We start from the raw sequence: 24006 nt of genomic DNA on the forward strand, positions 1-24006 counted from the left end.
ATATACCACATTTTCCTTATCCAGTTGTCTGCTAATGGACATTTAGGTTGGTTCCATATCTTGGCTATTGTAAATAGAGCTGTGATAAACATGGGAGTGCAGGTATCATTTTGACATGACGATTTCCATTCCTTTGTGTATATATACACAAGGATTGTATGGTAGTTCTATCTGTTGTTGTTTGAGAAACCTCCATACTTTTCTACATAATGGCTGTATTATTTTACAGTCCCACCAACAGTGTAGAAGAGTTCTCTTTTCTCCACATGCTTGCCACCATTTGTTAGTCTCAGCCTTTTTGATAATAGCCAGTCTAGCTGGGGTGAGATGATATCTCAATGTGGTTTTGATTTACATTTCCCTCATGATTAGTGATGTTGAGCATTTTTTCATGTACCTGTTGGCCGTTTGTTTGTTACCCACTTTTTAATAGGGTTAGTTGGGGGGTTTTTTACTGTGAAGTTGTCTGAGTTTCTTGTATATTCTGGATATTAATCCCTTGTCAGATGCATAGCTTGCAAATATTTTCTTCCATTCTGTAGGTTGTCTTTTCACTCTGTTGATAGTTTGCTTTGCTGTGCAGAAGCTTTTTTTGATGGGATCTCACTTGTCTATTTTTCTTTTGTTGCACTTTTGGGGTCTTATTCATAAAGTTTTCCCAGTCCTACTTCCTGAAGTGTTTCCCCTATGTTTTATAGTTCCAGGTCTTCTACTTAAGTCTTTAACCCATTTTGAGTTAATTTTCGTATTTGGTAAGAAGTATGGGTCTAGTTTGATTCTTCTATACATGGATATTCAGTTTTCCCAGTACCATTTACTGAAGAGGCTGTCCTTTCCCTAACGTATGTTCTTGGTGACTTTTTCAAAGATCAGTTGTCTATAAGTACCCGGGATTAGTTTCTGGGTTCTCCATTCTGTTCTTTTGTTCCATGTGACTGTTTTTATGCTAATTCCAGTGCTGTTTGGGGTTACTATAGCTTTGTAGTACAGATTGAAGGAGGGTAGTGTCATGCCTCCAGCTTTATATTTTATTCTATTTATTTATTTATTTATATTCATTCATTCATTCATTCATTCATTTATTTTGCTCGGGATTGCTTTGGCTCTTTGGTGCCTTTTGTTTTTCCATATGAACTTTAGGATTGCTTTTTCTATTTCTGTTAGGAATGTCATTGGTATTTTGATGGCGATTGCATTAAATCTTTAGATCACTTTGGGTAGTATGGACATTTTCACAATGTTAATTCTTCCAATCCATGAACATGGAATGTCTTTCCATATTTTGGTGTCCTCTTTAATTTCTTTCAGCAGTGTTTTATAGTTCTCATTGTAGAGATCCTTCACTTCTTTAGTTAAATTTATCCCTAGGTATTTTATTCTTTCAGTAGCTATTGTAAATGGGCTTCCTTTCTTGATTTCATTTTCTGCTTGTTCATTGTTGGTGTATAAGAATGCTACTGATTTTTCTGTATTGAGTTCATATCCTACAACTTTACTGATTTTGTTTATGAGCTCTAGTAAGTTTTAGGTAGAGGTTATGGGTTTTTTATATATATTAGATCATGTAGTCTATAAACAGTGACAATTTGACTTCATCTTTTCCAATTTGTATGCCCTTCATTTCTTTCTCTTACCTGATTGCTCTGGCTAATACTTCTTACACTGTGTTAAACAGGAGTTGTGAAAGTGGGCATCTTTGTCTAGTTCCTGTTCTTAAAGGAAAAACTTTCAGTTTTTCCCCATTCAGGATGATGTTGGAAGTGGGTTTGTAATGTATGGCTCTTACCATGTTGAGATATTTTCTTTCTATATCTAATTTCTTGTGGGTCTTTATCATGAAGGGATGCTGAATTTTGTCAAATGCTTTTTCTGTGTCTATTGAGATAATTATATATTTTTTTGTCTTTGATTCTGTTGTTGTGATGTGTCACATTTAATGATTTGCATATGTTGAACCATCCTTGCATCCCTGGGATGAATCCCACTTGATCATGGCGTATAATCTTTTTGATGTGCTGTTGTATTCTATTTGCTAATATCTTGTTGAGGATTTTTGTGTTTATGTTCATCAAGGATATTGGCCTATCAGTTTCTTTTTTTTGTTGTGTGTCTTTGTCTGATTTTGGTGTTGGGATGATGATGCTGACCTCATAGAACGAATTTGGAAGAATTGCCTCTGCTTCAATTTTTTGAATAGTTTGAAAAGGATTGGTGTTAATTCTTCTTTGAAGGTTTCGTAGAATTCAGCAGTGAAGCCATCTGGTCCTGGGCTTGTCTTTGTTGGGAGACTGCTAATTACTGCATCAATCTCATTGCTTGTTATTGGTCTATTCAGGCTTTGTACTTCTTCTTGATTCAGTCTTGGTAGTTTGTATGTGTCCAGAAATTTACCCATTTCCTCCAGGTTTTCAAATTTGTTGGTGTATAGTTGTTCCTAATAGTCTCTAATGATTCTTTGTGTTTCTGCAGTATTGGTAATAATGTCTCCCTTCTCATTTCTGATTTTTGTTATTTGGGTTTTCTCTCCTTTTTTCAGCTAGTCTGGCCAATGGCTTGTCTATTTTGTTTATCCTTTCCAAAAACCAAACTTTTGTTTTGTTGATTTTTTTGTACCGTTCTTTTGGTCTCTATTTCATTTAGCTCTGCTCTGACCTTAATTAATTCTTATCATCTCCTAGTTTGAGAATTAGATTGTTCTTATTTGTCTAGTTCTTTGAGATTTGATGTTAAGTTGTTTATCTGAAGTCTTTCTATACTTTTAATTTAAGCACTTATTAGAATAAAATTTCCTCTTAGTACACCTTTTGCATTATCCCATAGGTTTTGGTAAGTTGTGCTTGTATTTTCATTTGTTTCAAGGAATGTTTTTTTATTTCTTGCTTTATTTCTTCTTTGACCCACTGGTCATTCAGGAGCATGTTGTTTAATTTCATTGAATTTGTATAGTTTCTATGGTTTTGTCTTTCGTTAATTTCTAATGTTATTCCATTATAGCCTGAAAATATACTTGATATGATTTCAGTCTTTAAAATTTATTGAAACTTAATTTGTGACCCAACATGTGCCTTAGGGAGGGGGTGATATGTGGGTTCAGATGCTGGGCAGTCCTTCTGGCTATCCTAGGCTCCAGGCAGCCTTCTCCTTGGTCCCTCCTGTGCCTGAGTGAACACAGCAGAATGCAGGCAGGGTCTCCAGACAAAGGGACTCAGGCTCACTGGGTCCAGAACAGGGATCTAGGCTCAAATAACTGGTATTGTGACCTTGCCAAAGCCCATAAGAGGGTGTGGAGGGTCACAGGAGGAGGCAGGGCTTCTGTTGGGCTAGCTATGTGCCATGCAGGTACCCATGGCCTCAGCCCCCATGGGTTGTGCAAAGTGAGCCTCGAATGTAGGGAACCGCTGTGCACTAGTGGACTTTCCACTCAGCCAGTCTGCCTGCTATCCTGGTGGGGAGGGATGCTGAGTGAGTTGAGATGCTGGAGTCTCGGTCTTTCTGTCTGTTTAGACTCCAAGCAGCTTGTGACTTGTTCCCACCAGTGCCCCAGTGAGTTCTGCAGAATGCAACCCATGCCTCCAGACAAAGGGGCTCAGGTTGGCTGAGTCTGGCACTGGGGTCTAGGCTCATGTGGCTGAGATTGTGGCACTGCCTATTCCCATGTGAGTGTGTGGAAGGTTCTGGTGGGAGATGAGGCTGCTGTCAGGTTAGCTGTGGACCTTACAGACACTTGTGGGTTCACCTCCAACAAACCATGCAAGGTGGGCCATGAATATGGGAAACTGCTACACTTCAGTGGATTTCCTGCTGAGCAGGTCTACCTGCCCACCTGGGAGGGAGCAGGTGCTGAATGAGTTCAGATGTGGTCCCAGAATAACCAGGGGAACACCCCTGAGGCAGGGATAGCTGGTATTTTTGGTGGTGGTGGAAATATCTGGGTTTTTTTCCAGCTTACCTTCTCTCTGCCTGGTTCCGGGCCAATCCTTCTGGTGGGGCTGAGGCTGTATGTCCTGCTCTGCTCTCTGTGGTGCCGTTCCCTTCTTCCACACTTCACAAGAATCTCCTTGTTCTCCTGGTGCTCTGCACTGTGTTTCCTCAGATTCCAATCAAAATATATTTGTTTGTCTGTTGCTTTGGTCTCTTTTTATAGGGAGGGAACCAGTGCCAGATCTTTCTAGTCAGCCATATTGTAAAAAGCATTGAGAAAAAAAGTTTAAAATTAGAAAGGAAGATTTGACACTACAAAATGGCAAATAGAAATGACTACTTTATCCAACAGATACCTCCTTCAATATGAAGGTATTTCAAAATATTTGTGGAAAAATGAAATTAAAAGATAATACAAATTCTTCCATAAACTTTTGGAAGACCATTTTTATATGGATCACATATTTCAAATATATTAAGGAAAGAATAACTATCAGAATTCCAGGATGCTTATTAAAAATGCAGATTTGGGTGTTTTCCAAGGCCCAACTCTGAGGACTAGCTATTCTTATTCACACATCATTGCATAAAACGTATTTACTTATAAATGAATCATCTGGAAAATATACTTGGAAAATAATTATTTTTACACACACCTACAAATTATCTAGTATTTTCAAGTTTGGAATTTGATATGTTGGGGTTTCTAAAAATAGAATATTTACAGACTGGTGAAATAGGCCACAGCCTGGAATTTTTTGACGCACAGAGGGAAATTGGTGGCAAAATGAGGACAGCCTGAAAGCACCCCAGTGGTGAGTTACACTCACAGCCTCCAGGACAGGGCTTTTTCTATGGAAAAGGCCAAAAGTATAAGTGGCGTGATGGTTAGAAGTGTAAAGCAGCCTCCTAGTAAACAGCCATGATGTTACCATTTGTTGGGACAACTTCCAACAAGGGCCATCTGTGTGTCAGATGCAACTGATTGAACATTTCTTTCCCCTATAATTAATTGTTAGGTGCCGTGGGGAGGAAAAGTTGTGCTAGGCCTTGAGTGTTACAAAATGGGAAAGCCTACAGTCCCCTTTCTCAAGGATTCACAGACTGGAAGGGTGAAATAGAGCATTTGGTTCTATGTGGACAATGTTTAAACAGAAGGATATTAACTTTCTGGTTTGAGTTTATCTCACTTTTTTCCAGGGCCAGCATCCAGAAGCCTTTCACTTCCAGGGAAATCCTGAAATACCATGCCCTGAGTTTTCTGCGTCTTCTAAGCTTCGAATATCTTATTGTAAACAGAGCTGCAATAAACATGGGAGTGCAGGTATCTCTTCGACATGATGATTTCCATTCCTCTGGATATATACCCAGAAGAGGGATTGCTGGATCCTATGGAAGATCTATTTGTAGTTGTTTGAGAAACCTCCAAATTGTTTTCCAAAGTGGTTGTACTAATTTACAGTCCCACCAACAGTGCAGTACTGTTCCCTTCTCTCCACACCCTCGCCAGCATTTCTTATTCACCGTCATTTTTATTATAGCCAGTCTAACTGTAGTTAGGTGATATCTCAATGTGGTTTTAATTTGCTTTTCCCTGATGACTAGTGATATTGAGCATTTTTTCATGTATCCGTTGGCCATTTGTATGTCTTCCTTTGAAAAATGTCTATTCAGCTCCTTTGCCCATTTTTTAATTGGGTCATTTATTTTTTTTACTGTGCAATTGCTTGAGTTCTATGTATAGTCTGGATATTAGTCCCTTGTCGGATGCATAGTTGGCAAAAATTTTCTCCCACTCTGTAGGTTGTCTTTTCATTCTGTTGACTGTTTCTTTTGCTGTGCAGAAACTTTTTAGTTTGATATAGTCCCATTTGTTTATTTTTTCTTCTGCTGCTTGTGCTTTCGGGCTCATGTTCATAAAGTCTGTGCCCAGACCTAACTGCTGAAGTGTTTCACCTATTTTTTCCCTTAGTAATTTTACAGTTTCAGGTCTTATACCTAGGTCTTTAATTCATTTTGAGTTGATTTTAGTGTATGGTGAGAGATGCATATCTAGTTTCATTCTTCTGCATATGGATATCCAGTTTTCCCAGCACCACTTGTTGAAGAGGCAATCTTTTCCCCAATGTAGATTTTTGTTGCCTTTGTCTAATATCAGATGGCTATAAGCCTGAGAGTGATTTCTGTGTTCTCAATTCTACTCCACTGGTCTGAATGTCTATTTTTATACCAGTACCATGCTGTTTTGGTTACCACAGCTTTGTAGTATAATTTGAAGTCAGGCAGAGTTATGCCTCTGGCTTTGTTTTTTTTTTTTTTTTTTTTTTTTTTTTTTTTCCAGGATTGCTTTGATTATTCAGGGTCTTTTGTTTTTCCATTTGAAAGGTAAGATTGTTTTTTCCATTTCTTACCAATGAATAATGTCATTGGTATTTTGATGGGGATTGCATTGAATCTGTAGATCACTTTGGGTAGTATAGACATTTTCACAATGTTGATTCTTCTAATCTGAGAGCATGGAATATCTTTCCATCCTTTTGTGTCTTTGTGTCTTCTTCAGTTTCTTTCAGAAGTGGTTTGTAATTCTCATTGTAGAGGTCTTTCAACTCCTTGGTCAAATTGATCCCTAGGTATCATATTTTTTTGGTGACACTTGTAAATAGGCTTACTTTCTTTATTTCTCTTTCTGTTATTTCATTATTTGAGTATATAAATGCTACTGATTTGGGGGCATTTATTTTGTATCCTGCAACATTACTGAAGTTATTAACCAGCTCTAGGAGTTTTTTGATAGATTCTTTAGGTTTTTCTGTATATAGTACCATGTCATCTGCAAATAGGGAAAGTTTGACTTCATCTTTTCCAATCTGGATTCCCTTTATTTCTTTCTCTTGCCTGATTTCTCTAGCTAGTACCTCCAATACTATGTTGAATAGCAGTGGTGAGAGTGGACATCCTTGTCTTGTTCCTGTCCTTAAGGGGAAGGCCTTCAATTTTTCCCCATTCCCCACTTGATCATAGTGTATAATTTTTTAAATATGCTGTTGTATTCTAATTGCTAATATTTCATTGAGGATTTTAGCATCTAGGTTCATCAAGGATATTGGCCTGTAATTTTCTTTTTTTGCTGTATCTTTATCTGGCTTTGGTATCAGAGTTATGTTGGCTTCATAGAATGAGTTTGGGAGAGCAGCGTCTGTTTCAACTGTTTGGAACAGTTCCATGAGAATTGGTATTAACTCCTCTTTAACAGTTTGGTAGAATTCAGCCATAAAGCCATCCGGACCTGGGCTTTTTTTTGTTGGAAGATTGCTAATTACCACTTCAATCTCCTTGCTTGTTATTGGTCTGTTCAGGTTTTCTATCTCATCTTGGTTCAGTCTTGGTAATTTATATGTGTCTAAAAACTTATCCATATCTTCCAGATTTTCAAATTTGTTGTCATACATTTGTTTATAACAGTCTCTAACGATTCTTTGTATTTCTGTGGTGTCAGTTGTAATGTGTCCCTTTTCATTTCTGATTTTTGTTATTTGGGTCTTCTCCTTTTTGTTTTTTGTTAATCTAGCTAATGGTGTGTCTATTTTGTTTATCTTCTCGAAAAACCAACTTTTAGTTTTGTTGATCTTTTCTATTGCTTTATGGGTCTCTATTTCATTTAGTTCTGCTCTGATCTTAATTACTTCTTTCCATCTACTGCTTTTAGGTTTGGATTGTTGTTGTTTTTCAAGTTCTTTGAGGCATAGTGGTAGGTTGTTTATTTGGAGTCTTTCCATTTTTTTGATATAAACATTTACTGCAATAAATTTGTCTCTTAGTACTGCTTTTACAGTATCCCACAAGTTTTGGTATGATGTATCTTTATTTTCATTAGTTTCTAGAAATTTTTTGATTTCCTGTTTAATTTTTTCTTGGACTGATAGGTCATTCGGGAGCCTATTATTTATTTTCCATGTCTTTGTATAGCATCCAGCGATTTGCTTATTGTTTATCTCCAGTTCTAGTCCATCATGGCCTGAAAAGATTGTTGGAATGATTTCAATTTTTTAAAATTTGCTGAGACTAGATTTTTGTGACCTAATATGTGGTCTATGCTGGAGAATGTACTGTGAGCTGATGAGAAGAAAGTGCATTCTTTAGCTGTTGGGTGAAATGCTCTGTATATATCTGCCAAGTCCAGTTGGTCTAGGGTGTAGATTAAATCCTGTGTCTCTTTGTTGACTTGTTGCCTGGAAGATCTGTCCCATACTGAGAGAGGGGGTGTTCAGATCATCCACTATTAATGTATTAGGTCATATCTCCTTCTTTAGGTCTAAGAGTGTTTGCATAATATATCTGGGTGCTCTAGTATTGGGTGCATACATGTTTATGATATGTCTTCTAGCTGGATAGTTCCCTTTATCATTATATAATGGCCTTCTTTGTCTTTTTCAATGTTTTTTGGTTTAAAGTCTATTTTGTCCGATATAAGAATAGTTACTCCTGCTCATTTTTGGTTTCCATTTGCATGGTATCTTTTTCCATCCCTTCACTTTTAGTCTATGAGTGTCTTTACAGGTGAGGTGGGTCTCTTGAAGACAGAATATACTTGGGTCCAGCTTTTTAATCCAGTCAGTCAGTCTGTGTCTTTTGAATGGGGAGTTTAGTCCATTCACATTTACAGTAGTTACTGACAAGTGTTGTTTAATTCCTGTCATTTGATTGCTATTTAGGTGGTTTAAATATCTTTTGATCATTATTTCCCCTTTTATTTCTCTTCTTCAATGTGAGTTGGGAATTTAAGGTGAAATGATTTAACTTATTTTTCTTTCTTGCTGGCATTTTTGTTTTAATTGTGGGGTTTGCTCTTGCTTGTGTATTCGTGATGGTGGTCACTATTATTCAGATTCCAGATGAATGACTCCCTTGAGAATTTCTTGCAGGGCTGGTTGTGTGGTGGTGAACTTTGTTTATCTGGGAAATACACTATTTCTCCCTCATTTCTGAAGGAGAGCCTTGCTGAGTAAAGAATTCTTGGCTGGCAGTTTTTTTCTTTTAGTATTTTGAATATATCATTCCACTTTCTTCTGGCCTGTAGGGTTTCGGTTGAGAAGTCTGCTGTTAGTTTGATGGGGGTTCCCCTATAAGTGACCTGACGCTTTTCTCTTGCTGCTTGTAGAATTCTCTCTTTGTCTTTGAGCTTTGTGAATTTAATTTTAATATGTTTTGGGGAAGATCTTTTTGGGTTGAATCTGTTTGGGGACCTTTGAGCTTCCTGGATCTGAAGGTCAGTATCTCACCCTACACCTGGGAAGTTTTCTGTTACTATTTCCTTGAGTAGGTTTTTGATACTTTTCCTTTCTCCTGCCCTTCAGGAATACCCACAATTCAGAAGTTATAGCACTTGAGTTTGTTTGCTATCTCTCGTGGGTTTTCCTCATTATTTTTAATTCTTTTTTCCTTTTTTTGTCTGCCTGACTTATTTCAAAAAGACCATCTCCAAGCTCTGAAATTCTTTCTTCTGCTTGCTCTACCCTGCTGCTCAAGCTCTCAGTAGTGTTTTTTATTTCGTTGAGTGTGTCATTTCTAGAAGTTCTGCTACACTCTTTTTTGTGGTATTAATCTCTTTGTAGATTTCCTCCTTCATAATCTGGGTGTTTTTTCTTATTTCATTATGCTCTCTGATTGAGTCTTCCTTTATTTCTTCAAGTTTTCTTAAGATCATTGCTTGAAATTCTTTTTCAGACATTTCAAGGATTCCCTGTTCCATGGAGTCTGACTTTGGGGCATTACTGTATCCTTTTGGTGGTGTCATTTCTTCTTGATTGTTTGTGCTTCCAATGTTTTTTCGCTGATGCTTGGTCATTTTGTAGGGGGTTTACTTTTACTATTACACTGAGGTTGGCTGTGGAGTGGCCTTGGTTGCTACTGTGGGGGGTGAATTGTCTTTGCTTGACAGTAGGTGTTGTAGTGTTGTTATTTTAAACCACTTTGAATTCCCATTCTCGACTCCTTGGTCATAGAATGAGCCCCTAGCATGTGGAGTTCTGCAGGGCCAAACTTGGTGGGTCAGAACCATAGGCTCGTGCTCCCCCCTGGGTCTGAGGCGAGATGAAGGGCTACATGGAGCCACGTGGTTCCACTGGCTGGCGTTACTGCTAGCCACCCCTGGTGGGCTCACCTGTGTGGAGCCGGTTAAGGGCACAGGAGCGGGGCCTGGAGCTACCCCCCTGCCTTGGTTCAAGGCAGTGGGGCGAGGGAGCCATGTGGAGCCGCAGTTCCCTACTGGTAAGATTTTGAGTGATATTGTGGAATGGCAATTTTTATGCTTAGTTTACAAGTAACAAAAAAAGCATCAGAGATGTTAGTCCTTATCCAGCATCACACAATACAAGGTAGTTAAAGTGGGAATTGACCTCAGGTCTACATGGCTTTAAGTATGTGATTTTTCTGCTGTATTACACTGCATCTTGCTGGACTCCAGTCCAAGTATGTAAGCTTTAAAATGTTTATTTTTGTTTATGAGAGAACTTTGAGTTGGTAAATCTGCATAATAGACCCATACTATTGGTTTTCATGAATTGAAAACTAATAAAAATTTATTATGATTTTGAAAACTTACTGAGTCTCATGTACCAAAATGAGTGTTAGTTTCAAAGCTTTCTTTTTTGCAAGGTTGTCCTATGTCCTCCTTCCATTGTCCAGAGTATTTTGAAATTGCCAATTCACTAGTGATCCAATTGGTTTCATTACATTAGTCACATCTCTTCCTTTTTTGTTGTTTTTTTTTTAGAAAATATAATTTTAACCAGTTTGTTCATTTAACATATTAACTTGTTTCCAAAGAATAAAATTATCCCCGAAAGGGTCAATGCTCAGCAACTTTAAACATATTAAAAAGAATATACATAGGCTTAAAATGAATGTAAGGATGAATAGACCTTAATATTATTTTGAGTATTGGCAGTCTTTGGATAAATGTATAAAGTTCTCTTCACCCCTCTTTTCTCTCTGCTCCTGTTTATTTTGAAAAGAACATACCACTGAGTTTAAGCACTCTGACCTAGCATATTTGTTGAAAAATCTGATATATTTCAACAGATATTTATTTGTCTTTGGATACATCAGTAAACAAAACAAATCCCAACCCTGTGGAATTTGCTTTCTGGTAGGAGGGTGAGGAAGACAAAAAATCAATATAACAAATATATGAATTGTATATCGTGTTAGAAGGTGGTAAGTTCTATGGTAAAGAGAAAAAATAGAGCAGGTTAACATTGGGGTCAGATTGCAACTTTAAGTAGAGTAGACAGGACAGGACTCATTAAGAAAGTAATTTTTTAAAAAAAACTTTGGAGGCGGTAGGGAATTAGTCATGTGAATATTTGGAGGAAGAGGGTCTTAGGAAAGAAAGCTAACACAAAGGACGTGTGCTTGAGCACACCTGGTAGGATTGAGACATAGCAAGAAGGCTAATGTAGCTCAATCAGAGTAAGTGAAGTACAGAGAAGCAGGAGAAAAGTCCAGAGAGGAAAGGGCTGGCTGATCATGCTGCACTTGCAAGCCAGTTTAAGAAATCAAGCTTTCACTCTGAATGAAAGGAGAGCCATTGCGGTGTTTTGAGCAGAGGTGTGACATGATCAAACTAGTCTTTTGAAAGGATTCCTTTGGTTGCTGCATTGAGAATAGAGTGTAGGAACAAAGGGAAATGCAGGGCGGCCAGTTTGGATGCAGCATGTGATGGAACAGGGTGGTAGCAGTGGTAGCAGTGAGAATTGGTCAGCTCCACATCACCTTACACCTTTCATACAGTTTCTAAATCCAACCAGACTTTCTGGAGAGTCTGCAGACCACGTCTGTCTTGACTATAGTCATATCCCTTAGTTGCTAGTGCAAGCACAGATACACAGTAAGCATTTAATAAATATCATAGTTTAGATATAAAATGAGTTTTTAAGAAACAAAACTAGTTATTACATACCTAGTATATGATCTCACTATTTTATAGACATGTAAAACTCCACACATCGCTATGAACTAAAGACGCACACATCCCTGAGGTTAGTGCTATCATTATCTCCATTGCACTAATGAGAAAGTGGGGTGTGGGGTGATTACATAACTTACCCAAGCCTAGTCAGTGGCAGAGTTGAGATGGGACTCGGGGAAGTCTGGCTTCAAGGTATCTGCTCTTAACACCATGCAACACTGCATTAAAAAACTGTAAATCATAATTCACTATAATTCATGGATTCAAAAATATGAGTTTTTATGCTTGGCATCTGTGCATTTTTATAACTGCAGAAATGTGATAGGTAAGGTACACACAGGCGCTAAGATAAAATAGACCGTTTGTGAAATTAAATCACCCACATTAAGAAAACCTAAAATGTGCCATAAAAAGAAGCAAATTGTTAGTGATAGCAGTTGAAATTGTACCTTTTATTTTTATTCAGTTCTGGAATATGTTGGAGTAGAAAATGTACCATGAGCAATTTGATGTCTGAAACACTAAAGTGCCTTTCTGGCAAACTAAGATAATACATCTTCTCAGTGTAATGTTTTATTTGAATGCATAGAATTGTTGCATTTAAAGTTAGTATCACTACATTTTTCCAACCCAGTTGGTGGTGCGTATTTTGAGATATGTAACTGAAGAATCCAATTATACACTTCAGTGAAAGGGCACAATGAACAGTCAAAAAAGGGCTTTATTTAGGAATACAGCACACCTTACTTTTTTAACTCTAAAAGGAAAGATATAAAGCCACACAGTGGAGGATTAATGAACCATATGCAAAATTTAGTGAATAATTTATCTGGCAAAAGGGAGAGAGCACATGAAAAAGGTATGTGAAAAATTAGCATTGTCACTTCTGGAGTGTTTAATATTGCAGTAAAATTGAAATACAAAAGAGGATGTGGAGTTGCTTAATATAGACAATTTTATCAGTGGAGAGTAATGATTCAAACATGCTGATGTGGTTTTGATAGCACAGGGCTGTCATGAGTTTCTCCAGGTCTATAGAATATTAACAGATTCCTAGAAGAAGGCTTTTTTCAAGCTAACAATATACATATGGCTCAAAAGAGGAATGTAGAGGTCCTGGTGATGTTTGAGAATTTCAATTTTTTGATTTTTAAAATACACATCATTTTGTAAGCATTCTGTATAGCTAGGAATATAAATATGCCTTGCATTACTAACGAAGTAAGATCTTGAAAATGTGTCTCAAGAGAACACATTTTTCCCCATTGTTCTATTATAGCTCAAATTTGCATCTAAAATGTAAGAAACAATTCACTCAGAATACTTCTATGCATAGTTCATATATCTTCCCAAATGACTATGCAAAAAAGTAATCAAAATAGTTAAATATCACATTTTTTGTGCATATATCAAAACAAAGTGAACCGTATACTCAAGGAGCCCATCAATAACAGAAACATCAAATATTCAGAATTTCTGGGCACTTAAGAAGATGGAAATCAGAAATCTTTGCTGTCCAGAAATCATGGAAATTTGCTTTCATAAACTTCCTGATTAAAGACTTTAATCAAAATAAGACAGCTTCAGAATTTGTTATGAGTGAGTTCCAGACTTGTTTCAACATATTCCCAAATATCCCTTGATTATCTGATTTGTACCAAGAAATATCCAAGCCTGTGGGTGGAGGAATTTAGAGATGAATAAACTTCTTGGTCTCAAAGAGTTTATTCAGTCAACCAATATGTATTGTCCCCAGGCACTGTTCCAGGATTGGGATAAGGTAGGGAACAAGGTAAAGAACCTAGCCTTATAAAGCTGACAATAAACCAGCAATTGAGTGCATAAACATAGAATGATAACATGTAATTTTAGGTGGTGAAAAATGCAATGATGAAAAGTTGAGTAACTTTAGAGGAGAGTGACAGGGTCAGAGGGGTCTCTATTGCAGATGTGGCCAACAGGCAGGACCTTGCTGAGGATGTGACATTTTCACTATGATGTGAATGACTTTCATGAGTGAGCCATGGGAAAGCTGAAAAGAAAGGAGAGTTCCAATGGAATTTGCTTGGGACACTTGATCCCAGGAAGAAGGTTTGTGTGATGGAAAGTCTGTGAGGCTGGAGAAGTCACCAGGAGCCAGACTGCACAGCATCATGGTAAGTATTTTAGATTTTGCTGTAAGTGTGGCAAAAAGTCATTGGCCAATTGAGTGCAAGGACTGACATGATCTGATGTATGTTTTATAAGATCACTCAGGTTGGAATATGTTTTTAAGAGAGAGTCAACAGTGCTTGCTGATGGAGTGAATTGAAGTCTGGAAGAAAAAGAGGAATCAAGGGTAATGTCTATGATGTTTTTCTGAGCAACTTGTTGACTCTGGGTACCATGCACTGAGGTGGGGAACTCTTCCAGAGTTGCTGTTTTGGTGGAGAATATCTGGAGTTCAGTTTCACATGCTAAGTTTGATATGCCTTTTGCACATTAAAATGGAGATGTCGAGGAGGCCACTGGGAATATATGAGCCTGGATTTCCTGGGAAAGTTGTGGGTATAAATTAGGGAATCCTAAGTGTGAGAATGGTATTTAAAGCCTTAGTACAGAAGGTAATTGCCCCAGGAAATGAGTGCAAATAGACAAGGTTTGGAAATCTGAGCCCTCAATTCTTAGATATCAGGAAAGGAATGTGAGACCATCACAGCTAACGAAGTAAGAGAGGAACTAAGAAAATGCCCATGGATGTTGAAGGCTGTTCTGATTTATCTACTACTGCATAACAAATAATCCAAAAATTTAGTGGCATAAAACAACAACTATTTTATATATTTGTAATCCTCTAGGTCAGCAGTTTAGGTGGGACAAAGTAGGAATGGTTTGTCATGTCTGGGAGCTCAGCTGGGGTGGCTCATTTAATGGAGACAACTGGGTCCCATCTCCAGAGCCTTGATTCTTCTCTCCCAAGCCTCTCTCTGTGTTAGTTTGATCTCTGTCACAGCATGGTGCTCTTAGGGTGGTCAAACACCTTATAGGGTGGTTTAGGACTCCAGGAGACCAAAGCAGGAGTTGTCATTCCCTTCAATGTTGAGCCCAAACTGGAATAGAGTCTCTTCTGCCGTAATGTACTGTTCAAATCAGTGCTCATATTCAGCCCCTATTTGATTAAAGAGGAATAGACCCCAGCTGAGCATCTTTAATTTTCCATGTCCATTTCTCCCACACTGGTTAACTATTGAAAATTAGCCAGTTTACAACATGATCGGTACTAAAATAGAAGTATATACAAAATGGCCAAGAGGACAAGAGCTGTCTGGAGGATTAAGAGAAGGCTTGACAGAAGGATTTACTTTTGATCTTAAAGACTAGATGGAGTTTGCTAGATGGAGAAGCAGGAGTAGCATGTGCAAAGGCAAAGTTTGATGGGAGAGTGTGTTGTGCTGAGAGATGTGAATGTGCCTGGAGTACAGCTGTGCTAGAAAGAGGAACCCTACCCAATAGACATTGGATGTCCCTGGAGATTTTTTTTAAAATTTGATAAAAAACTCCTTTGATCAGTGTGGGAAACAAATGAGTGTAGAGAGAATAGAGGTTGAGAAATTGTATAGGACTAAATTGCAATCATTTTGTCAGAAATAAGCAATGTTTGTGGGCATCAATAGGAAAGAAAAGACTTGAGAGGACTTAGCAGAAATAAGATGTTGGCTATCGGGTCTGAAAAAGAGTAAGGAATGACTTTTAGTGGTCCAACTTCATAGGTGGTAAGGCCTCTGATCCGTGGTTGCACTGAGCAATAAGCAATCTGCAAGATTGGAGGATGGAATAATAAGGTAGATTAGAGGCCTATTTATTTACTTACTCAGTCATTTGTTAAGTACATACTAGATGCTTGGAGTTGAACTAAGCTTTTTAAAAATTAATTAATTTATGATAATTATTATTATTTTCTTACATCCTAAGATGATGTTATGAGGCATTTGGGGAGGAGAGGGAGAGGGGATGGGGCAGGGGGTCGGGTGGGAAGAGGAAGGAGGGAGGGGGGCATGGTCAAGGCCCGTGGTGCCCCCCTCATTCAAGTAAGGGAGCCAGGGGCCTTCCAATGGCTGCTGGGCTGGATGCGGACATAGAGGTCATGGCCGGGGCACTCGGTGTCTCCCCCTTACCACCCCCCATGTCACCTGGTCATCGCTGGGCTGGATGTGGACATGGGGGGTGGGGAGGGAATCTCACAGTCTTGTGAGTTTGATTTTGCCTTGTTGAGTTTAGAGAGGCCTCTGGAATGTCTCAGAACCTCTCAGCAGGAGCAGAGAAGTCACTGGGGAGTGCAACGTACAGCTGCACTTCTGTGATCTGCAGAAGCTAGTCAGGATCCAAGCTGCATTCAGTACATTTCCTTCCATGTTCAGTCACCTCTCCTGTGTAGTCCTGAGCTTTCATCCAGGAGAAATCAGCGTTTGTTTCGCAGGTAAAGCATGGACTCAGCCTCCAGCCTGGATGCTCTCTGATAAGTGAGCCCCACAGGCAACTTCACATTCACTCTTTCATCTGGCCTCTTTCAGCTGCATTTCTTTAAAAATAACTTTCTTATTAAACATTGTTCTTCTCAGCTATCCCTAACTTTTGATATTTCTAGCCAAACTGTTTTTAAAATACCTGCTATTTTTCACAGACTTTTAAAATTGTTAATCCTTATGAAATTTTATTGAACTAATCTTATCTTTAGACTTATTTGGTTTAGCAAGTATCAGGGACAGTTTTAAATTGATGTTGCACTGGTGGCCTTGTTATAGATAGAATATTTGTGATTGGGAATAGAGCTAAACTTCTTGAAGTTGCTTGTTTTAGGGTTTCTAGAATCAAGCAGGCAGGGATTTGATTCTTAGCTCTTAGTAGTTGCATGACCTTGAGCAAATTCATTAATGTCTCAGAGTCTGAGTTTCCTCTTCCTTAAAATGGGGTTACTAGAGGGGATGGTGTTTAGCTATCATGTGGATAATACCAGGGATACAACGGGGTACAAAACCAAACACAGTCCGAGGCTCACTTAGTTTACAGTCTGCTGCCCTAATCCCCAACGTGACTGTATTTGTAGACAAGGCCTTTTTAAGCTTCAGTTGGGACAAATTCTCCTATCCTTTCTTCTCGCCCCAAATAAAAAGGCTAGATCTTTCCAAAAGTGTATGTGTTTGCAGGGGAGGAACTATGACATGTAATCATCTGATATATTGAATTACGGCTTTTTTTTTTTAAATTCTCATTTCCTTGGATTTGCATGCTCAAATAATTCTACCCTTTGTGCCTTTGCTTGAAGTATTTTGAAAACTAGTTTGAAGAGTCCCATGGAAAAGTTTTTTGAGTTAGAACCCATTCTAGAGCCTTCCTGGGTGCTATAGTGATTCTGAACACATGTATCACAGGGAGAAATGAGAAGAGCTACCATGTATTTGCTATGAGCCAGGCATTTCACATGCTAAGCATTTCGCATGCATTATATAATTTTGTGTAAACTCTAGGTCACCACTCCATTTTACAGATGAGAAAACTCGGTTGAGAGAGATTACCTTGTCCAAGGTCACATACATATGTGGAAGAGGTGGGGATTTAAACATAGTTTTATGTAACTTTAGAGCTTAGCCAGCTCACTAAGACATTTTTTCTGATTTCCAAGGTAAATTGTAAAGTTCTCTCTCTGTCTCTCTCTCATTTCTTTCTAAAACAATTTTTTTATAAATATTTCATGTATACAGAAAAGTCACAAAGTAATGTAACATAAAGAATACCCATCACCTATATATGTGTTAATGTTTTGATAATATTTTTTGTATTTTTTTCTCTCGTTTGAAGAGATAAATGATATACATCAAGCAAACAATGTGCTTGCAACTTAATAATGTTGCCACCTGTCAATCTATTTCTGGTTTTCTTTGGCGGCTGGCCAGTACGGGGATCTGAACCCTTAAATTTGGTGTTATCTATATTGCTCATTTTAACCATTGCCAAGGAATGGTTAATAAGGAATATGCAACCATTTATTTATCTGTTCTTCCAAGAATAGATATTAATGTGTTTCTGTTTTTTTGATCTTACCAAAAATTTTGCAAGAAACATCATTTCACATATTTTTTTGTGTTCATACATTGTATATGTGTGTGTACATATATATATATATATATATATACGTATGTATATAGCTTGATAAAGTTTCGTCTTAGTTGTAAAAGTGTGCATTAGAGTGCCTTTGCAGTTCTCTATGTAGATAATCTTGATATTTAGAAGTAATAGCACATTTATTTTCTTTTCTTTGGTAGAGATTTCTGGTTATCTAACCCAAATGCCAAATTGTAGCTGGGCACATTGCTACTCTTCTAAAACATTTCCCGGGTAATTTTGCAACTAGGTGTGCCCATGTGAGCTCATTCTGGTCAAGGAGGTTTAAGCAAAGGATTGTGTGGGACTTCAGGAAAGCCAAAGGTTCCTTAAATGGGAATAGGTGAGCTCTTCTTCCTCACTTCTTCTTTCCTGTTTCCTGGAATGAAAATGCCATGGCTGGGACTTTACCTTACATGTAAGGCCATATGCAAAACTGGTGGAGCAACGGTGTGGTTCCTGTTGCTGTTGATTCCTGATCACCAGGAAGCCGCCACACCAGTCCTGACTACCTGCCGCTGACTTTGCAATTGGTATTTCTTTGGCTTGACTGGCATTCCTACAGACAAAAGAAACACACTTTTTTCCTCTTATAAACAAAATATATTTTTTGTTGTTGTTTGTCAAATTTTAATTACAGATTTCTGTACTTTGCTTTAAAAAGAAGGCTGGATAAATGAACACAAATAAAAAAATAAATTCCAAATCACATGGTACTTATGAAGAAGGTGCTGCCATTATTTTAAAGGAAAAAAAAATCATTAAAGACTATTCAGAAGAAATGAAGAATAAGGGGGATCAGAATATCAAATTATCAAAAGATGGATCAATAGAACAATATTTTCTTTGATCTTTCCAAAATGTTGGCTTGTTATATTCACTGCCGAGTAGTATCTTTGATTCCTTTTTAGAAGCCAAATAGCTGTTAAGTGCTATGTATATATTCTAACATTTACTTTTCATGTTGTATGAAAATACTTTCCAATCCCCCTCTTTTAAAACCCAATAGAGTGCCTGCCCACACACGTCTTCTCTGTAGTATTTTAGTATTTTAAACACACATCTGAAGTTGCTGGTCATATGTGCTAGAACTTCAATTGCCACATTCATGTGATGACACAGACAAGATTTGGATTAGATACCCAATTTAGATTTTGAAATTTATATGACCTACACTCTGAATAGAATCTTACATCTCAGTGTTTTATTATACAAAGGATTTGCAGTAATGACTCCATCAAAATATTCAGGTTTATAGAAATACAACCAGTACACAAATGTACTTTTTCCCTTGAATATAACATTGCAATGCATATTATTTCAAGTAAGCTAGATCTATGTTGGGTTCATGTTTTCATCTCTTGATTCAATTACTTAGAATACAGCCTCAAGGAAGCAGATGGCGAGTGGGTGAATAAAGACCCAAATTGTGATTCCATAATTATTTAGCTATCTAAGTCCCAGTGATCAGTTGGTAGAGTGGGCTTTTTTCCCTTAGATGTAGCATATGTGAAACCTCTCCAAAGGTGCTGATACTAATGACTGCCTTCACCATTCAACTCTGTTTAATCAAAGCACATATTTCAGAAATAATTGCCAGGATATTTCTGTTGTTATTTAACAGTGAAAATAAATAAGATCATTCTCTTTCACTATTACAAAGATTTTGGAAGTTACAGGGAAAGTCAGACAGAAGTTTGAGATTTTATTCCAAGAATTACATCAAGTCAATCCACATTCCCAGGTGACCTGTGGCACCCGTTTATGTCATCCAAGGTAGAGTAGATGGATTCATTACAGGTGAGACTGAACTTGGGAAACAGAAAAATGCCACCAGACTGATGCATTGAGAGATGTGAAATTGAATCATAGGAAACTGCTAATACTTGACTGGTTTGACTTTCAAAATGTCAATTTCATGTTCTTCAACCCAACTTTAATAGCTAATACTTATTAAGCATTAATGTTTTATATGTATTCAATCACTTAATCCTCACAGCTATGCAGTGTGGTGGTGTTACAGTAATCCTCTTTATTTTAAAGATAAAAAAAAAAATGAGCCACAGAGGGGTTCAGGAATGTTCTTCAGGTCATGCAGCTAGTGAGTTTTGGAGCTGGGTTTGGAACCCAGGTGTTCTGGCTCTGATGTCCAGGATCTTAATCCCTTGGCTACATTTATTCAATAATTAGCCCAAAGAATATAAATTAGTTAAAATTCACATTCCAGCTTTGAATTGCAAAATGCCCCAAATTTCTTTCCATTGGCCAAAAGGTATAGCTATGAGGTTCGGGAGGACTACTTAGGATGGCGCCACCCAAAGACACTTAAAATGGCAGTTGCCACCCTACGGGACTTCCCCATAAAATAAAAAGACCAGGGAACTCATAACCCCAACAGAACTCCATGCTGTTGGTCCCCTCTGAAACCCTGCTTTACATACCAAGTGAACCAATAATCGTAAACCTAAAAATCACTGAATTAACATAAGGCCTCAACAACTCCCATTGGATATTTCATTTAACTCATTAACATAAGCTATGGCCAATCAGAACAACACAACTCACCACAAGAAAAATTATAAGCCCAACCCCTGTTGGGGAGGGCAGGCTAGGTCTTGTACCTACACTTCCCCGTGCTGCCTGCATGGGGCCCCATGCTGCTGCCTGAGCAAATAAAGCCCTCCAAGCCTGATTTCTCATCTGGATACCAGTCTTTGCTAATCACTGACCTTTCAACATCTAAATTTGAAACCCATATATATGACTTCCTCCTGGACAGCTCCACCTGTATATACTTCAAATTTCTTCTACTCAACAACGCCAAAAGAAACCTTATCATCTCCTTCCACACTGCCTGGTAATCCATGCCAGAATATTAAGTCTTTTCTTAGACTCTTCCTTCATTTCAAAATTGGTTACCCGGTTCAGTCATTGTTATGAGGGTACTTCAAAAAGTTCATGGAAAAACAAAATTAAAAGATAATACAAATCTTTCCATGAACTTAATGAAATATTTCCTCATCTCTCTCATATCTACCTCATTCCCTCCATCCACTACCAAAGTTTCTCACCTGGACAATTATAATAGACTCCCATTTTTCTGCCTGTTTCAACCATTGGTCTGCCCCAGAACAACAGTGCAGCAATCACAGGTTGAGTTACTGAACATGCAAATCTGAATGTGTTACACCTCCTCTTTCTCTGCTTGAGCACTTGTATATAACAATTACATTATTTTGCAAGTCTTCATTGATTTTTCCCTGTGCCTACTAGTCTCAAGTTCCACACAAGGAATATCAGTTTATCATTTTTTGTAGCCACATTAATATACCATAGTGCAATATGTATGTGTAAATTTAAATTTAGTAATATTTTCTTTATGTAATTGAGGTTCTCACCACTTACACAAAAGTATTCATCTCAATTTTTCAAATTATTTGGTTGTTCATTTCTCCGCTTTAAGATTATTCCAGGTCATTTGCAGGAACATTACTTGGCATAAACTACACCGAGCATCAAATGGCCCCATGGGACTTATAATTAACCAAAGGCTCCACTTTGTGGTTGAGTAAGTCAACCTTGTATGACTTATAGCTCTTATCTCTAAGTTACTGTAAATTGATCTTTTTAAGGCTATTGACATAGCATCTTTACATCAGCCCCAGTTCTTGTGAACTAATTTAAAGGGATCAGAATTTATTTCTTCAGAAAGGATGGATTAAAGTGAAATCAGTTTCTTCACAATATCCTATGCATGCATTTTATCAGCATATTGAGTATCTTGCACATATTTGCAATTGTAATGTCATCCACCTACTCCTCTCTTGGTATAAATAACCTACTTGACTGGGGTGTGCCAGTATGTTGAGATTTGTCATGTAAAATCTAATTTTTAATTTCATGTAATTTTGTTTTTTCAGTGTGTTGGTTTTAATATTTTCTATAGCAAAAAATAAGGTATGTAAACTCTCTATGCTTTTTGATGAATATTTCTCTGAAACCCTCTGGATCCTAGGAATGTTCCATAATCTCGAGGTCTTTTCAGTTAAGTCTCACTAGAATTTGAGGTTCTGGGACGTTATGGGGGGAGTGGTGTTGGTGAAAGGGGATTAATAAGTGCCACACTTGTTTGCACAGTGACTTCCAAGGCTGTCTCAGGCTTTCTGATGGGAAACTCCACAGCCTTTTCTCTCTTGATTCTCCTGTTTTGCTCACGGCGATGCGGTGAGGCTACCCTCACCCTGGGATGCACTTGGGAAATGAGACAAAGGCCCAATCTGTCTGAGGCTTCTACACCTCCATGTCACCAGTCCTGCAGGCTGCAAAAAATGGTGAGACAAGGAACAGGATGCTTTCTGACTAACATCTAACTCTTGTTTTTCCTCTGACTCTCTTATTTATTTAGCAAGCTTTGTTTAGTCTCAGGGACAGTAAGCACAGGCTTGAACTAATCATCTCTTATGCCTGGTCCTTGGCTTTTAGTTTCAAAAATCAAGAATTTGCCTCTCCTCTTCTGCTGAGTCATCTCTTCCCAGAGAATAGTGAGTACTGAAAATTCTTACTGCTTATTACTGCTGGACGGAGGAAAGGTAATTAAAAGTACAGTGGAAAAAACAGTGATTATTATATCAAAATATTTTTGTACTACACGCAGTATCATTTTGGTTGTTTTAATTATAGTTTTTAACCTTACTTAATCATCAATGTAGTAAAAAATTAATTCTGGTTAATTAAGGCTGGTTAACTAATTATTTTTAACTAATAATTCTGGTTAACTAATATTTTTAGTACTAAAAGAACAAATTTTAAAACATCCAGCCTTTCCCCCAATTCCATTGTCAGAATCGCACTTTACCTAGAATAGGCTTCCTTTATGTGATTCAGTTACTTTATTTTATCTCACATTTTTGGCTTCACAAGTAAAATTATTTGTAATTAACATGCCATTAAACCCAGCTGTGCAGCTGCATAACATTATGTATACATTTAAATTACATTTTATTACTAATTTGCTTCAATAAGTTAAATCTAGTCCTGCCATTACTTTTGAAATATGTGCCTTTTAAACTAATGAAAACTTATTTTCCTATGATTTAGAATAAAATGTGAAATAAAGAGAAGCCACAAGTATTTATTTTATTAGTTTGCCATAAGTTTATTTTGAAGCTTTAGGTTTCTCAAAAATTGTATCTGGAAGTTTAAAAAGCTGAAATAAAAAGAAAAGCTAAGTAGAAAAAAAGTTTAAGAAGTGATAAATCCTTTCAGTGGGTTTCTGAAATGAGTTACCCAAGATATTTTGTGTTATTTTATTCCTGTCAGTTCCAGCAGAGATTATAGAAAACCAAATTATTTGTACATGCTGATAATAGTACTTATTTCAGAGGATTATTGTAAAGATTCATTGAGAAAACACAGAGCCTGGCATGTGATAAATTTTTAATAAATGCATAATAAATGTGTTTCTGGTAGCATCCTGGGAAGAAACTGTATCAGAAAAAGGTAAAACTGTCCCTGACAGTGTACAGAAAGTGAGACCTTCTTGACTGGTGATGTCCTCGGAGGGCTGGATGGCAGGGGTCACAGACTGCATGCATGGCTTTCATGGGAAGGGAAGGTGGTTCAGGGAGAGCAGGGACAGGTGCTAAGGATCTAACAGGATGGTGAATGCAGAGGGTTGTGATGCAGGCAGGAGGCCTTCTGCCTGCCCGGGAGCAGCCAAGGCAGGCAAAGCATGGTGCAGCTTCCAAAAAGCAGAGATGCACAGGTCAGACAAATCACCAGAGAAAGTGAAAGGATAAAGGGAAAGTAAGCTTAGAGGATATAGCAGGGAGAGCAGGAAGGCCCTGGTAATGAGACAGCACGGCGCTGAATAAATGATGACTTTTCAGCTGAGCTCCTCCTTCTGTGCAACCAGACGCAGATCAAGAGACAGACCCAGACACTCTCAAGTAAACATTTAGCTGTTAGCATCCACTTAG

This window comes from Cynocephalus volans, chromosome 1 (assembly GCF_027409185.1).
Source record: "Cynocephalus volans isolate mCynVol1 chromosome 1, mCynVol1.pri, whole genome shotgun sequence".
Lineage (NCBI taxonomy): Eukaryota > Metazoa > Chordata > Mammalia > Dermoptera > Cynocephalidae > Cynocephalus > Cynocephalus volans.